The sequence below is a fragment of the Stylophora pistillata genome, chromosome 11, assembly GCF_964205215.1.
Source record: "Stylophora pistillata chromosome 11, jaStyPist1.2, whole genome shotgun sequence".
In the NCBI taxonomy this organism is placed as follows: domain Eukaryota; kingdom Metazoa; phylum Cnidaria; class Anthozoa; order Scleractinia; family Pocilloporidae; genus Stylophora; species Stylophora pistillata.
In genome coordinates, this window is record NC_142529.1 from 8,177,501 (window position 1) to 8,192,524 (window position 15,024).

The window sequence follows — 15,024 nt, forward strand, 5'->3', positions numbered from 1 at the left end:
AATTTGCCTTAGGTCAGGTGTTGACATTCATGCATTATATCGGGGTATCTGTATACGTTTGGGCATCTGGATTATGTTTGTTGTCACAAGAATTTTACTATATTGAGGTTTGTTATGTCGAGATTCTGTGGCATTCATTTTACTGCAACTTTAGCTGGGCTGAAAAGTATCATTCATTATACTGAGAACTTCATTATAGAGAGGTTTGTTAAATCCAGGTTCTACTGCATAATAAGAGAACAGTATGGAGTATACACATACTAATGTTAGGGTGTAGTATTAACATACTTCATCAGTGACCCCATCAGGCCAGCCTGACCAACACTTATATCTACATGGAGTACCAGACAGCGAAAGCCACTCTTCACCTTAAACACAAAATCACCATTTAATGTAGAATATTTAATAACTGTCACAAGTAGAAAAAAATTATTCTTAGAATTGTTTAACAGGACAAATAAAGAACATTCATAAGCATATTACTATAGTTTTACGTGATATATACTTGATGAATATAAATCAAATATTATCATAATATACAGCTCTGTACTTATCGACTAAGTGGGAGGACCAGACAGGAAAATATTTGTCTCTAATTCATCACTTCTGAACTGAGAATCAAAATTTCAGGCACATGCAGAACAACCACCGAAAAATTTACCATAGAAACTTTTCCTTCGTTCTTGTCCGTTAGAAAAAGAAAGTCAGTATTCATTGAAGGCAACTTATTTTCTCATTTTCCTTTAGGCTCAGGTCCACGACTAGAATTCACTCATTTTTGCCCAAACAGTAGACTGAAACAATGCTTTTTTCAGATCAGTTCACATCCACCCATCTGGCTTTGCACACATCAGCATTCATTGTAGTTTGCAATAAGCTCGCCCATGCAGGGTCAGAAGGTTTGTATCATGAAAATAGCTTCCAAACTGAATGTTTAACATGATCTTTTCCAGGGAGTTACAGCTTTTTGAGGATGAGCTGGAAAAAAGAGGGAAACTGTTTTATGATTGATGAAGTCCAAAGATCTTATTTTATCTACAAATGTGCTTTGCAATAGTCCCTGGTAACTTAAAAATGCTGTTTAGGTAGTATAAATCAGCATGAGTGTATGTCAAAAAACGTTTTATATGCTCTAATCATCTAAAGCTGCACGATGATCAAAAACAATCATAAATTTGCCAAAAAAGTATACTGCCTATTGGTTACTTGGATTTAAAAAGTCTTGTCACCAACTCTTCCATGCAATGGTCAGTAGTTGAACTAGCATGTGAGGTACCAAAGATTGAACAGTCAAGATTTTCAAAACGTCAGGGGAACGGACAGTAGTGTGGGTGGAGTGGGTGAGAACATTGGTGTCTAAGGGTAATGCTTTAAACGCCCTTTTGACTTTTTTGACTGCCGCTAACGTTTTAGGAAAGTCTCGCAGACCGTGATGCACTCGCCTAAAGAGAGATAGTCACTGCAATGACTACTTTTCTCCACCTCTCACTTTTTCTTTGAATCAAGCCATTCATACAGACTAGTAAGTCTGACCAAGTATAGTACTCGTTGTAGCTATTTTTAATTGACAGTAAATGTTACCAAGTAAATAGTCATTGCTTATCGCCAGAAAGGGAGGGGGGGTGGTGTCCGAGAATTGCTGGGGGATCACATGGTTTTCATGGGGAACTAAGGGGGAATCATTTATCGCCAACAAAGTATAAAAGGAGGGGGTGACTATTATACATATTGCGGGTTTTCACTGTCACACCATCATCAGAATCATCGAACAAATAAAGTCAAGAATCAAAGAGATAAAATAAGATGAATATTCAAACAGTCTCGTTAAGATTCAGGTCTGCGATGTTTCGTGCGGGAGATGTTCGAAGAAATGTTCTACTCAAATTTATAAGGCTTTGTATGAATACGCCATGTTGGTGCCCCTCAGAGGGACACCGACTGTCTGGTACTTTTTTAGGGACGGACCATTATTTTTCTGGAGGGGGAGGGGGGGTATGTGAAATATTGAAAAAATTGTTTGCAGGGTCTGAAAAACAAAATAATTTGTTTGCAAGCTAGCGTGATAGGGTAAAAAAAAAATGTTTGCAGAGAAGTCGGGTAAGATATTAAAAAATATTATTACCAAAACTGAAATTAAAAAATGAAGTAACAAATTGAAGCATTGGTTTAAAGATTAACACAATTTGGGCCGACACTAAAAAGTGGTCACTCTGTGTTAAGCAAATAAAAAATCTGAAAATGGCTGAAATAAATCTCAACGCAGTATTTGTCAACATATTGATTACGTTCTTCGTAAAAGAGTTCAAGAAGGCAATGGTAATATTTAGCACAAATAAAAAGAATGCTGAAAAAAATGGAAAAAGAATTGTTTGCACGAAGATGATGTTAGAGAAAAATGTTTGCGGAGACGTATATGTTAAAAAAAAAATGTTTGCAGAAGAAAATCTCTCATACACCCCCTCCAGAAAAATTATGGCCCGTCCCATAGATAGCGACGTCATTCAATGTTTTGACTTCTTTAGCAGTGGGAGACGAACCTATTTACCGTGTCTCGCGCCAAAGCCCTTCTGAGAACAAAGTAAGAAGTGGTCTGGAGAGGGAACTCGAAATCGAGTTCCTTTCACGAGCCATGCTCATGATGTAAAATCAGATTATGTCTGATTGGATCAGCTTTGAAAGCATCCGTTTGGGAAGCAATTAGAAACGTTAGTCAGGTATCGCGCTATAATAAGATATCAAATTCCATTGCTGTTTTATCGCTCTTCTGAGAAAAGGCGGTTGGACAGGAGATAGGAGCGTACATTACCTGCTGAGGAAAGAAATCACTTGGGGAGATATCGACATCAGATAGGCAGTGAGGACTTAGGAGAAATTTTCAGTGATGTATACAGTAACTAAAGGTTAAAGAGAGTGTAGACATCCTAGATCAGTCCTAGGCACAGTGTTAATGCGTCTGTCTCCCCTGCGGGAAATGCAACTCGCAAGCTTATTAAAGAAATAGGTTACTCGTTTGGGAACGCTCTGAATTTTACTCTAAAGATCAAGAACTACTGGCAAACCGTCTATCAAAGGTAGGAGAACTATTCATCCCCGTATTGGAAGAATTCTTGAGACTTCGAAGACAGAAAGCTTTGATTTGTTTGACATTGCCAAACGCATCGCACTGATTTCATTGCTGATTCGAAGAAAGTCGATAGTTTAGAAGTTATGAATAGAAGTATCAGCCATTGATACCAAATTGCTGGCAAATAGATTAAATAGTCTTTGGGTCTGGTAAGAAGTAATGCAATAGACAATAAGATCGGTCGATTGATAATGCGTGGAAAAGCTATTCTCAGACGGTCAAGCCGAGCGTGTCACCATTTCTTAGAAACTCATAGAGCGATAATAATCTTTAGACACAAATAGTGTGAACTTTTGATGTTTCAGACATAATTGTCAGTCAGTTTCGTCCATTATTCAAGCTGTTTTAACTTTTTTCGACCGATTTTCGTTGTGGAATCGTCATAAGAATTTGTACATGCTTCGATTTGGCCTGCTTTGCAACCAAGTTCTACTGAAAGCTCCGCAGTCTATCAAATGCGATCATTCTCTTTTTCAAATTGTTACACCGTCGATAGGGAAGCTGCTTTACTTCTTAATGCGGTGACGCTTACGTATGCTTACACAACGTGGTACTGTAGACAATCAGCGCTAAAACGACGAGGCAATGCTTCTTCCAAACCGACTCAAACTAGTTTTTGAGCTCGTGACAAAAAATATAAGCATTGAGCAAAGTCGCGAAAGTGGGTCTGTTTAGCATTCCAGCCAGGAATGCTAGAGCTCAGAGTGGGGAAGGGTAGGTCTTTGACTCCTCAAAAAACAAGAGTTTGCCCATTGGTCGAGAGGGAGGCCTTCAGCTTAGTTTTAGCACGCACTGTCATGCTTGGCATTTAGGCTCAAGCCTTCAGGTTTATGCGCTTCCTTTCGGTAAGAGAGTAAGGCAAAATAGCTACTAATTTACGGTAAATAAGACGAACTGTCTAAATGATAGCTTTTATATGTTTTAAACCAAGAGATGAAAAATCAAACAGATAGTTACTTTCTGAGAAACCCTCAGGAAAAAATATCCTACCAAAATGCTTCAATACTTGAGTTAGTTCTAAGATATTATTTCTTCAATGGTAAAGCAAAAAAATCCTTTTCTACAGATCCACTTTGCTGGATAAAATTAAAAAGACCTTACGCTCGGTTAAAGACCGCCTCCCGGTTAGCTGGACCGCCTCCCGGTTAGCTGGACCGCCTCCCGGTTAGCTCAATTGGTATAGCGCTGGACTGGTGTGCGGGAGGTCGAGAGTTCGACTCCGGCCGGACCAACACTCAGGGTATTTAAATGACTGAGAAGAAAGTGCTGCCTTTGTAATATTATTTGCAAATGGTTAGACTTTCTAGTCTTCTCGGATAGGGACGATAAATGGAGGTTCCGTCTCACGCGCCCTTATATGTGATAAAAATTGTGGGTCGTTAAAGAACCCACACACTCTTCGAAAAGAGTAGGGCACGTAGTGCCCGGTGTTGTGGTCTATCTTTGTGTAGTGTCTAACCTAGGGTGAATTGGGGAGGGAAGGTGAGATCAATACATGGACTGAAGTGGCTGCATAGTGCGCCTCATGAATTCTGAGGTCCGATCTCACCTTAACTGATTGTAAAGCGCGACTGATTATCTATATAGTAGTTTGCGCTATATAAATGTTAAATTGTTGTTGTTGTTGATGCTATTTAAGGTAAACTCTAGGCTAATAGTTTTTAAATTCATAAAATAGTTCTAAATACTATTCATTACATAGATACTGATGAAATACCAGGATTTTTCCTTTTACTAAAATATCATATCTTCATTGTGCGTAGTGAAGATAATATTTTTATCTTTCACGAGTGAGGATATTGGTGTCACCATGGCTACTAACATGCTGTTCTAGAATTTTTTCTTCTTCATTACAATTTTGACTTTTCGGAACAGAGAATACAAGTACGGTACTTTATTTCTCCTTTATAACTTTATATCCAAGTTTCATAACATTTTTTCGAAAACCATGTGGCGATAGGTGACCACTTTAATTGCACTATTTTGCTGTTTGGAAAATGAATAAAGAAAATGTTGTGTTTTATGTGGAAATTTCATCAGTATCTATAAAATAAACAGAACATCACATGACCACTTGGGGATACGAATTTTATCTTCTTGTGCTGAAAGTATCGATCACTGGTTTACTTTGTTCACTCATGAGTGATACTTACAGCACTCAAAGATAACACTCAAATCCCCGCGTGGCCATGTAATATCCTCCATATATGACAAGGTAAAGAAAAAATTCCATTTCTACAGATGTACTTCCCCCAATAAAATAAACAAATACCTTAAGCTATCAAGGTTTTGACCTAATCATACCAAATTATATTAATTTTATGAACCATAGGTGAAAATGAAAGTCTGTCTCGTTTATTTAGCTGTCTCTGTCACTGCAAGGCTCGTTAGAGCCAGGGCTATCTCCTCTCTTAAGTTTAAAGCGCTCAGCACACTCTATTGAGGAAAGATCCAATAGCAACCAGTGAGGAATGTTACACTGTAAAAAGCAGAGCATGAGGTACACTGGAGGGGTATAAGATGGTACCACTTGTTATAGAGCATTCTTGGGTATTAATCAACTGCCTTGCTTACGTGGAAGGCACATACCTAGGATTTCCAGGTGCTCTCTGTGTCCAACCAGACCCTAATAAAATTCTGCACCCAAGGTTTGCAAATCCCTGATGTAAGCTGCCATTCCAGCCATCCATCAAATTTGATTAGATCGATTAGGGCAAGGACATGGTTAGGCAGGGTAGGGAGGGGGGAAAATGACTAAGTTACTATGAAACAGCTCAAGACTGCTAAAATAACAATTGCTACCACCCTGCTCGATTACCACCTGATAAAGGCTTAAGATAGTGATGATGTTCCACAAGAGCCTGGTATTTAATGAGCCCTGAGTAAACACATCAGCTGAGCAAGTTGTAACTTACTTTCAATTGTAAATGTCATTTAACTCTAATATGTCAATTTGAAAAAAAAGATAAACAGATCTGTATACTTCAGCACCGGTATAAACCTTACCTCATCACTAATCTGCAGATGATGTGGCCATCCTAACAATTTTTTTGGTCCATTGGTATACAATACCAATTTGTAGCTTCAGTATTAACTTGTTTGTACCTGAATTAAAGTGACAAATAAAAATAATACGCCATGAGTCACAAGTACAGGCAGGCATAGAGGATACTGTAGGTTCTTTTGAAGATATGGAAAACTAGCCAAGGATTACATGTACATGCTAGTCATTACATTCATTCATTCATTCATACATACATACATACATACATACATACATACATACATACATACATACATACATACATACATACATACATACATGCATACAAACAAACATACAAACATACATACATGCATACATACTTAGTTACATAGCTTAGTTGACCACTCCCCATGGGGGCTTTTCAGGGCCAATTCCCACCCATCCCACTCCAGGGGAGGACATCCACTACACAGTAATCTCGTGCATGGGAAATTAACGTCTCCTACTCCTAACCCTGCAGGAGACGGGGCCTACAGTTTATTCGTCCTTATCCGAGAAGACTAGAATATCTATCCATTTCTTGATTATAGAAAGGTAGCAATTTCTCCTCACTTATTTTAAGACCATGAGTATTGGTCCGGGAAGATTTCAACCTATTTTTTGGATTTATCATTAACCCTTTTAAACTCCCAAGATCTGATTGTTAATTTTCCCTTTTAGCTGCTTAACATTTCCTTGCAAATTAGTAACAAGAACTTGGAAGTTACATGTCAATCACTTTTGGGAGTTAGAGGATTAATTCCAAAATCAGATTCTCCCAGCTGACTTCAAGGAATCTTGTGAGATGAAGTTACATGCTAGTCACTTCTTGGCATTGGTGGATAAAAACTTCCCTCCCAAGATCTTATTAGTAATTCTCCTTTACTATCTTATGAGGTACATACAATTCTTACGAGGTAAGTTTTAAGAAATTGACATTTGATCAACTAATAATTCCTTAACTGATATTTTTCTTAAGTCCCATCACTTGTCTGCTTGATATTGTATTACTATCATACAAAGAAATTCTGTTCTGGTCAGTTATGGGAGTTAGGAAGGGTTTGAAACTTCGACAATGACATTAAATATACCTATAGTTTCAGTCTCATTTTAAATTAGTACAATTGGAATGGTCCTTTCTCTTCATTCAATCAAAACTTTATTCTTCTTGAGGATGGCTGCAAAGGGATTGCATTTCCAACAACCTCCACAGCAGAAACTGAAGATACCGGTATGCCAGCACTAGCTGATGGCTGATCTGCAACCTAAGATGCATCAGGCACGGAAACCTCTGATATCCTAAATGGTATAAAAGAATGTAAAAAAAAAAAAAATGAACAAGATCCTGACCATTGTCAATGTGACAGGAGTGAAATAATGAACAATTATTCCACGAGCACGCGTTGGATATGAGATGATAGCTAGCCAACGAGGCGCATAGCGCCGAGTTGGTTATAATCATCTCATATCCAACAAGCGCGAGTGGAATAATTGTTTTATTAAAGACGCCCTCAAGAAATTATTATTTTGTGAGAAGAAACCGGATTTTTTAGCTCCCTTTTGATTTTAAACTGACGCGTACGCTTACCATATTTGTAGATTATGGTATACTGGCTCATATACCATAATGGCTAAGCCAATAAAAAGTCTTGAATTGCATTATCCAATGATCCAGTTTTTAATAATAATGGTTAGTTATCAGCTACATGTACAATGATGTCAATGCCAAAGCTAAGCTCCATGCCTCATCATAAGCCCTTTGTTAGGAGCTCTTCATTATGCATTTTTTGGAGTAAAGTATTCCAAGGAAGAGTTTACATTGAAACACTAGTTTCACAAAATAACAGTCATAATAAAAAGACAGTAAATTGGGTAAACCTTGGAGAATAATCATTTTTATAGAAATACCATTGTGATTCAGATGAGGCTATTTTTATAAAAGCCTTCTTCCAACAGTCATGGTAGTTGATGATAGTAACTGTTAACAAAATACACAATGAGAGTATAAGCGTAATTGTAAAGAAATGTGGTACACCATGTGGTCAGAAATTTTGGTGGTATTTGAAATTTTAGTCAAGAAGATGCAAGTTCAAAATAGTGAAGGCTAACCAGGGGGGACTAGGAGAATAAAGTACGAGACAATCTACAAATTAGAGATGGCTATTTTGGTCATATTACCATTTGCTATTTCTGTTTTAGCCTGTTTATGGCCAAACTGTTGACTGAAAAAACTATCATTCACTGTTATCAGCTGGTTCAAACCGCAAAAACTATCATCAACTACCACGTCGAATTTGAAAATGTCCAAACTACATGGTAGTTGATGATAGTCAATAATGCCACATGATAGCTAGTGTTCACATGCGCGTGATAGTTGAAACTATTACCAACCATCCCAACTGTTTGAATGGGGCTTAACACCATGAAAACTACAAGCACATGTATGAGCATTTATTAAAAGAAAAAAAAAGACATAAATTCCACTAATATCAGGCATGTAACTGCAATCCTCTGAAAATTTACTTTTGATTAACAGCAGTGTCAAGTAACTTGTCTATAACATGAAAATCCCTCATTTTGGATAGATTTGTAAGTCTAGGATCAAGATAACTTTGCTGTGCTCTTGGAAAATAAACTCAAGTTATAGTGAGATTACTGTATGAATTGGTATAGAATATTAATTATCATTTGCAATTGATACCATTCTCTTGGTCAACAAAAGAGGCCACATGCCCTGAGATTATTTATCAATTATTTCTCCATTAGAATTAAGGAATGTCAGATATGAGACAAATATTATTGATAATCAGTCGGGAGTTTTCTTCATAAAACTTTTCAACGTTTGAAATTAGAAAATTAAAGGGATAATTGAAGAAAATTTCAATTCCTCTGCAGTCTTACAAAACTCCTCACATAATCGGTGTTATGTGACAAATCATGGTACTAATAATTATTTTTCATTTAAATAATCAATTCAGGTAACATTGTCTACATATAAATTATCTTTTATCACACTTTTGACGAATCACACGGTTAGCGATTTCGTCGAACACGTACGAGGAACTCGTATCTAGGGAAAGGAGGGAGAAACATAGTAAATAAGCGATTTACCTGAAAGTTTGCGAGGACGTCGACCATCTCTCGGTCTCTGTCTTTTCCCATATTTGATTTCTCGAGTTCATAACAAATCAAGCGCATGCGTTGTGCAATTGCGTGAATCAGAGCGATTGAGCGGAAGTGACGACACGGTGCAAAGGAAGACCACGTCACCTGTCTAGGACACCACCGGAAGTTCGTTTTCACCTAAAAATGACATTGAGCATGTCTGTGTGTGAATGGGACGGCGTTCAGATGTGGTGAGTACGCCATTTTTTAAATTTCGCGTCGTGCACAAAACCTGAGTATGTGTGGTTTTGGAGCTGAAATTATTCATTTATTTCGCCGTTTTCGCTGTCATTTTGTATAATCTGTCTTTAACAGTGCTTGTTTTTTCAGAGATAGACGATGGATTCCAGTTCCGAGTTAGGCCCTGTTTACAAGCAGGTAGGGTAACCTTAGTGCTGGGGTTAGCCTGGCAGGAGGGTTACCCTGACGCTCCCACATTTCTTCTTTTTTTCATCGACGTGTTTAAAGGCAGCTAGGGTTACCCTAGCTGAGCGCTAGGTTAACCCTAGCGCTCAGCTAGGGTAACCCTTGTAAACGCTGTGGTGGGGATAACTCGCCTACCCGGGACAACTTTTTACTTGTTTCCAGACCCTCTGAACATTGATAACAATACGTGCGGTTACCAAGCATAGGTAAGTTGTCCAGGGTGTTAGGGTAACCCTACCTGTGAAATTTTACTTGTAAACCAGGGCTATCTTTGACCCGCCTGCTAGGGTAACCCTAGCATAACGGTTACCCTCCTTGCTTGTAAACAGGGCCTAAGTAGACTTTACATGTTTTCCTTATAAACAGAATGGAAAAATTTATCATATTGAGCATCAATTTATCATGTCATGTGAGAGGTCGGCACAGGTGGCCCAAGCTCTGTCACAGGCTCTTTCACAGTGAATAATTAAAGAGTTTGTATAGTAGTTTAGTTGGACTTGCTTTTGAGCTCCGTAAATGTAAAGTTGTGTGAAATAATCAAAGAAATAAATTCTAACCTTCATAGAGAGTAGTCTGTGTTGTTCTCCTCGCGATTTGAGGCCGTTTTGATGTGTTTTAGCTTGACGCCCTAAATTACCGTGCATAAAATACGGGAAGGTCGGAAACTTCTGTTGACACATGCGCGCCAAAATCGCTCGAAAACCACACTTAAATACTTTCCCTCAAATCAAAACTCGGCAGCCCGAAAGCCAAATAGTTTGTTCACCGAAAAAAATCACACTAAAGTCGGTTTGTCGAGCAACCGATCCAGCGAGAATTTCAAATTAACGGCCGTTCTGAATTCTTCTAATGCGTGGAAGGAACTTCTTGTGCCGCTGAGAGACCATTATTGGGCGGTCAACCTGGACCCTAGTCAAATCTCTCTCAACCGGTCCCCCCCATAATCTTCTAACACCAACTCTTCATACATACTAAGGTACCCCGGGTAAGAGGATATTTGTAAAAATCCATTAAAAACAGTGAAGATGGACAGTATCGACGATCTAGTCAAGTCAATGAGTTTACCCGGGGTACCTTAGTATGTGTGAAGAGTTGGTGTTTGAAGATTATGGGGAGGACCGGTTGAGAGAGATTTGACTGATGTCCAGGTTGACTGCGCATTAACGGTCTCTCAGCTGCACAAGAAGTTCCTTCCACGCATTAGAAGAATTCAGAACGGCCGTTAATTTAAAATTCTCGCTGGATTGGTTGCTCGACAAACCGACTTTTGTGGGATTTTTTTCGGTGAACTTAAAGGGAAACTATTTGGCTTTCGGGCTGCCGTGTTTTGATTCGAGGGAAAGTATTTAAAGTGCCCCTGAGATCAAAATTTTCGTACATCATTTTTTTCCATTTTCGTGTTCAGTGTGTCTCCTTCACCTACTCTTCCAAATTGCAGTTTAGACCGAGCACCAGAAATATCTTTTTTCGAGCCGTTAAATTCACGATTTCGCGTCCGCCATTATTTGATCATGTTCCGGAAGTTGATCGCAAGACTCAAAGGAAGTGACGTCAAAGGCTCAACGCGAAAATCCCACATGGCAAAATGTCAAGCAAACATAACAGAGTGCTTTACTCTATTCTTACAAAAACTAAACAAAAATGACTGGGCATCGATGTGTAATTGAAAGCTGAAGTAATTGTGCAGACCATGCTGCAGGTATTTCTCTGCATTGGAGCCTTGCAAATAGATCAGAGCGGGTAAAACGGATGCGATTTGTGCGACCTCGCCGAGTAAACTTCAATCCAACAGAAATATTTGTGATATACTGCGAACTCCGAACACTTCTCGGAGGACTGTTTCGAGAGATCTGTGTATTTTGAAGGATCTAGGCGAAGAATTCTTTCGAGTTCAGTGCCTACCGTTCAAGAAGAGAAGAGACAAGAAAAACCGTCCTCAGTGCGATCTCGACGCCGGAAAGCGAAGTTTACGAACCTCCACGGATTTTGTCACCTTAGCTTTACATATGAGCTGATCAATATCCACCTTTAACAACTATCTGGCAGAATACCTTACACAAAGGAAAGTACTCGGTGAACATTGTAAATAAGAATGACTAAATAGCCGCATTGAGGATTGAGATTTCTGACCTCAAAGAGCTCACTTTAATACAAAAGAGATGAAAAATATAATTGTGTGCTCTGATTCTAAAAAAAGCTGGCTTTAATATCAGCAAGAGCAGAACAAACAGCTTAAGACACAGAGCGTAAAAACACTTTGAAATGTAGGCTTGCAGCCAAAAAACCGAGAAAATGAAAATTTCTTTAAAAACCTGTCAAACTATCAACCATCTGACAGCCAGCCAAGTCAGCGTGCCATCAAAGGAACTCAAATTCATCCTAACGCCCGTGACAAACGAATTTAAAATCAGGCCAACTTTTGCGAGATTTATTCTCAAGACGGATGCGCCTCCGTTACACCTTTTACGGACAAAACAAAAAACCACTTCTGTTTCATATCAAACTGAATGTCACCGGTTCAGTCTTCTGTCGCCCTTCAGAGCTACTTGGAAAATTGTCATAACGCTACTTGCAGACTGCCGTCTAAGCCAAAAAATACTTTGTAACGCAATGAGGTCACGGCGCTAAAAGAGTCGAAACAAACTCTGCTTTAACCTCACCGAAGCAACACAACAATAGTCAACATGAATAAGAAAGAAAAGACAAAAGAGGCCAAAGTGCAACTCAACAACAGAGTTCACTTTAAACCTCTCAAAGCACAGATAGTAAAAAACACGTAGGAAAGGGTTAATGAGACCAAATGCCCCGGGGAAAACACATTGATGGCTTAGAAATGGCTTTCACAAACTCCCAATATCCGCCTTCGGATACACAATTAGCCATTGCCGAAGACTTTTACTAATCACCCGATCATTTCTTACAAAAAGGGAAAATCCCTTACGACAAGCAAAAATACAGTTCGAAGGCGATAAAGCGATGCGACCACAAAAGCAACATCTTTCTTCGCACGGCAAAAATTCATCGTTTGTCGGCGCAAAACTATCCACAGAAGCTTCAGATGATTTCTGGGGCAATTCATCGTCTGAAAAAGTCGACATTTCCCGACCGACAACGAAACAGTTCTCAAAAAAGTAATCTGTGCAGTGAACAAAGAGAATTGTGACAAAGCAAAGCATAAGTTTGTTGAGCCTTTGACGTCATGATGACGTTTTTGCGAGCTCGGCTGGAACATGTTTTCAGCAATGGCGGACGATTTTTGGACGACTTTGAAGCGGTAAAAATTGGTCATCGAAGGTTTGTTTTGAGTTTTTAATGGAAAAAAGGGTCTTAACTTGACCCAATTCAACATTGTGTAAACAATTTAGGCCAAAATAAAATGGTAAATTTTCGTCGCAGGGGCACTTTAAGTGTTGTTTTCGAGCGATTTTGTCGAGCATGTGTCAACAGAAGTTTCCGACCTTCCCGCATTTTATCCACGGTAATTTAGGGCGCCAGGCTAAAACACATCAAAACGGCCTCAAATCACGAGGAGAACAACACAGACTACTCTCTATGAAGGTAAGAATTTATTTCTTTGATTATTTCACACAACTTTACATTTACGGAGCTCAAAAGCAAGTCCAACTAAACCACTATACAAACTCTTTAATTATTCACTGTGAAAGAGCCTGTGATAGAGCTTGGGCTACTTGTGAGGTCGGCTGATGTAAGTAGAGTGTAGTCATAATCAGAAGTCAAACGCGCAGTTTCTACAGCGAGCCTAATCAAAAGTTCTCGAGCGCTGCGATCTTTCTTTTGAAGTCTCGATACATTTTCCTCCTGTTTGCCATGCTTACCGATTTATTCATGAATTGGTAATTTACTGTTTACTCTTATGCCGTTTCCGCGACTTGAGAAGAGACATATCGAAGATGCTTGTTTTCTCGGCTTACCTTTAAAGCCAGTTTCATCTCACTACAAAGAATACTCATTTCGAAAGCCTCCATTACATTAATTTTTTTATACTTTATCAGAGACCAGCTAACTTCAGGATTTTAATTATATTTCGTCAGGTAAGCCAAGAACATCAACGAAGAGAGGGATGTCGTATTTTTCGAAGCGAAAATCTGTCTTACACTCAGTCTCACTTTTATCTTGCTATGTAAATCTTTCATAATTCCAATAAAGATACTGTGGATTTTTGGACTTGTTAACATCATACAACAATAGAAATTCATCCTCATTGATGATTTCCTCGCAAAAACTTAGAAGAAGTTCGTCCGGCGCTTTCCTGAAAGACGCAATTCTCGACCAGGGGCTGGAAAAAGTTCACATCTTGTTTACCTTTTCTTAAGTCTGAATTCCGCACAAAGAACGGCGTTCTCGCCCCAAGGCCTTTATATGCCGTGAAGTCCCAGAAGTAGACGCCGTCCTCAAATCTTAAGGTCCCTAGTAAAACAAGTATACCTCGTTGGAGGTATAATATATAGATTTAGCCAAGCCTAAAAGCGGAGCTCCCAAGTTCGTAATATTAATGATAACATAAAAGATGTGCATTTGCCAAGACTCGCCTGAGACACCCCTCCCTTCGTTTTGATAGTCTCCCCTACCCTACCCGTGCAATCTGAAGGTACGTAAGTAGCACGTACGTACTTACGTATGCTCGGTCAGTCACGTGACAACCAAACCAAAAGAGGTTGACCATATTCCACGAGTATGGGGCTCTGCCCCACGCGCGCTTCGTGGGAGCCCCGCTATTATGGTTAAAGAGGGAGGAGGATAGGGCTGATTGCACCGATGACTTTTATAACGATAGGGCCTATGATAATCCCCTACTGACACTCCCTTAACGCTCTCCTACCCGTTCGTAGGTTCCAAGGTGCCTGTCTGGCTTATGGATCGAATGATATCTTACAAACGAAAGCGGGTCTGGTTCTACAACAGCCGATTCAATGATCCATCTTTATCAATTTCACCATAAAAATGAATTGCGTCGCTCACGTCATCCTATGCCAAAGATATGAAAAACAGATTCCATACAGTCTGTAGTAAGTAAAACTTGTATTTTTTACTTCGAACGGTGGGTTGGCTTCTTCTATGCAAAGGCAATCAGAGAAGTTCTCTTTTTCAATTCTTTTTCCGGGTGAAAAAGGAATAAAGCGCCTTGAACGGTTCTGGTTTCAATAACTTGACTCATTGCACGTGAATGGTTTCGAAGCTTTCTCTTTTCTTACAATCACAGATTCAAGTACGTAGCAAGGACGTGGTGCTTGCAGCATTCTGAGAGCTCAGGTGATGACTAGGC

At 39.2% G+C, this 15,024-nt stretch overlaps 3 long non-coding RNA genes across 7 annotated transcripts; 2 read left to right on the top strand and 1 right to left on the bottom strand.

Annotated features, from left to right (window-relative positions):
• Window positions 1-369: 369 nt before the first annotated feature.
• On the bottom strand, window positions 370-9,714 carry LOC148719870 (uncharacterized). Of its 5 annotated transcripts, none has more exons than XR_015993496.1 (5): window positions 9,261-9,693; window positions 8,028-8,127; window positions 7,241-7,448; window positions 6,131-6,229; window positions 370-978 (listed from the first exon to the last, which is right to left on the bottom strand). It is a non-coding gene; the product is annotated as an uncharacterized LOC148719870 (long non-coding RNA). The 5 variants fall into 5 exon arrangements; XR_015993494.1 differs by having other exon boundaries at window positions 8,058-8,127; window positions 9,261-9,424; XR_015993493.1 differs by having other exon boundaries at window positions 7,241-8,127; window positions 9,261-9,707.
• On the top strand, window positions 2,932-7,452 carry LOC148719871 (uncharacterized). The gene is made up of 3 exons (XR_015993499.1): window positions 2,932-3,071; window positions 6,831-7,066; window positions 7,323-7,452. It is a non-coding gene; the product is annotated as an uncharacterized LOC148719871 (long non-coding RNA).
• A 2,919-nt stretch (window positions 9,715-12,633) lies between the features above and the next one.
• LOC148719872 (uncharacterized) lies at window positions 12,634-13,922 on the top strand. Its single transcript, XR_015993498.1, has 2 exons — window positions 12,634-13,298; window positions 13,793-13,922. It is a non-coding gene; the product is annotated as an uncharacterized LOC148719872 (long non-coding RNA).
• The last annotated feature ends 1,102 nt before the right edge of the window (window positions 13,923-15,024 follow it).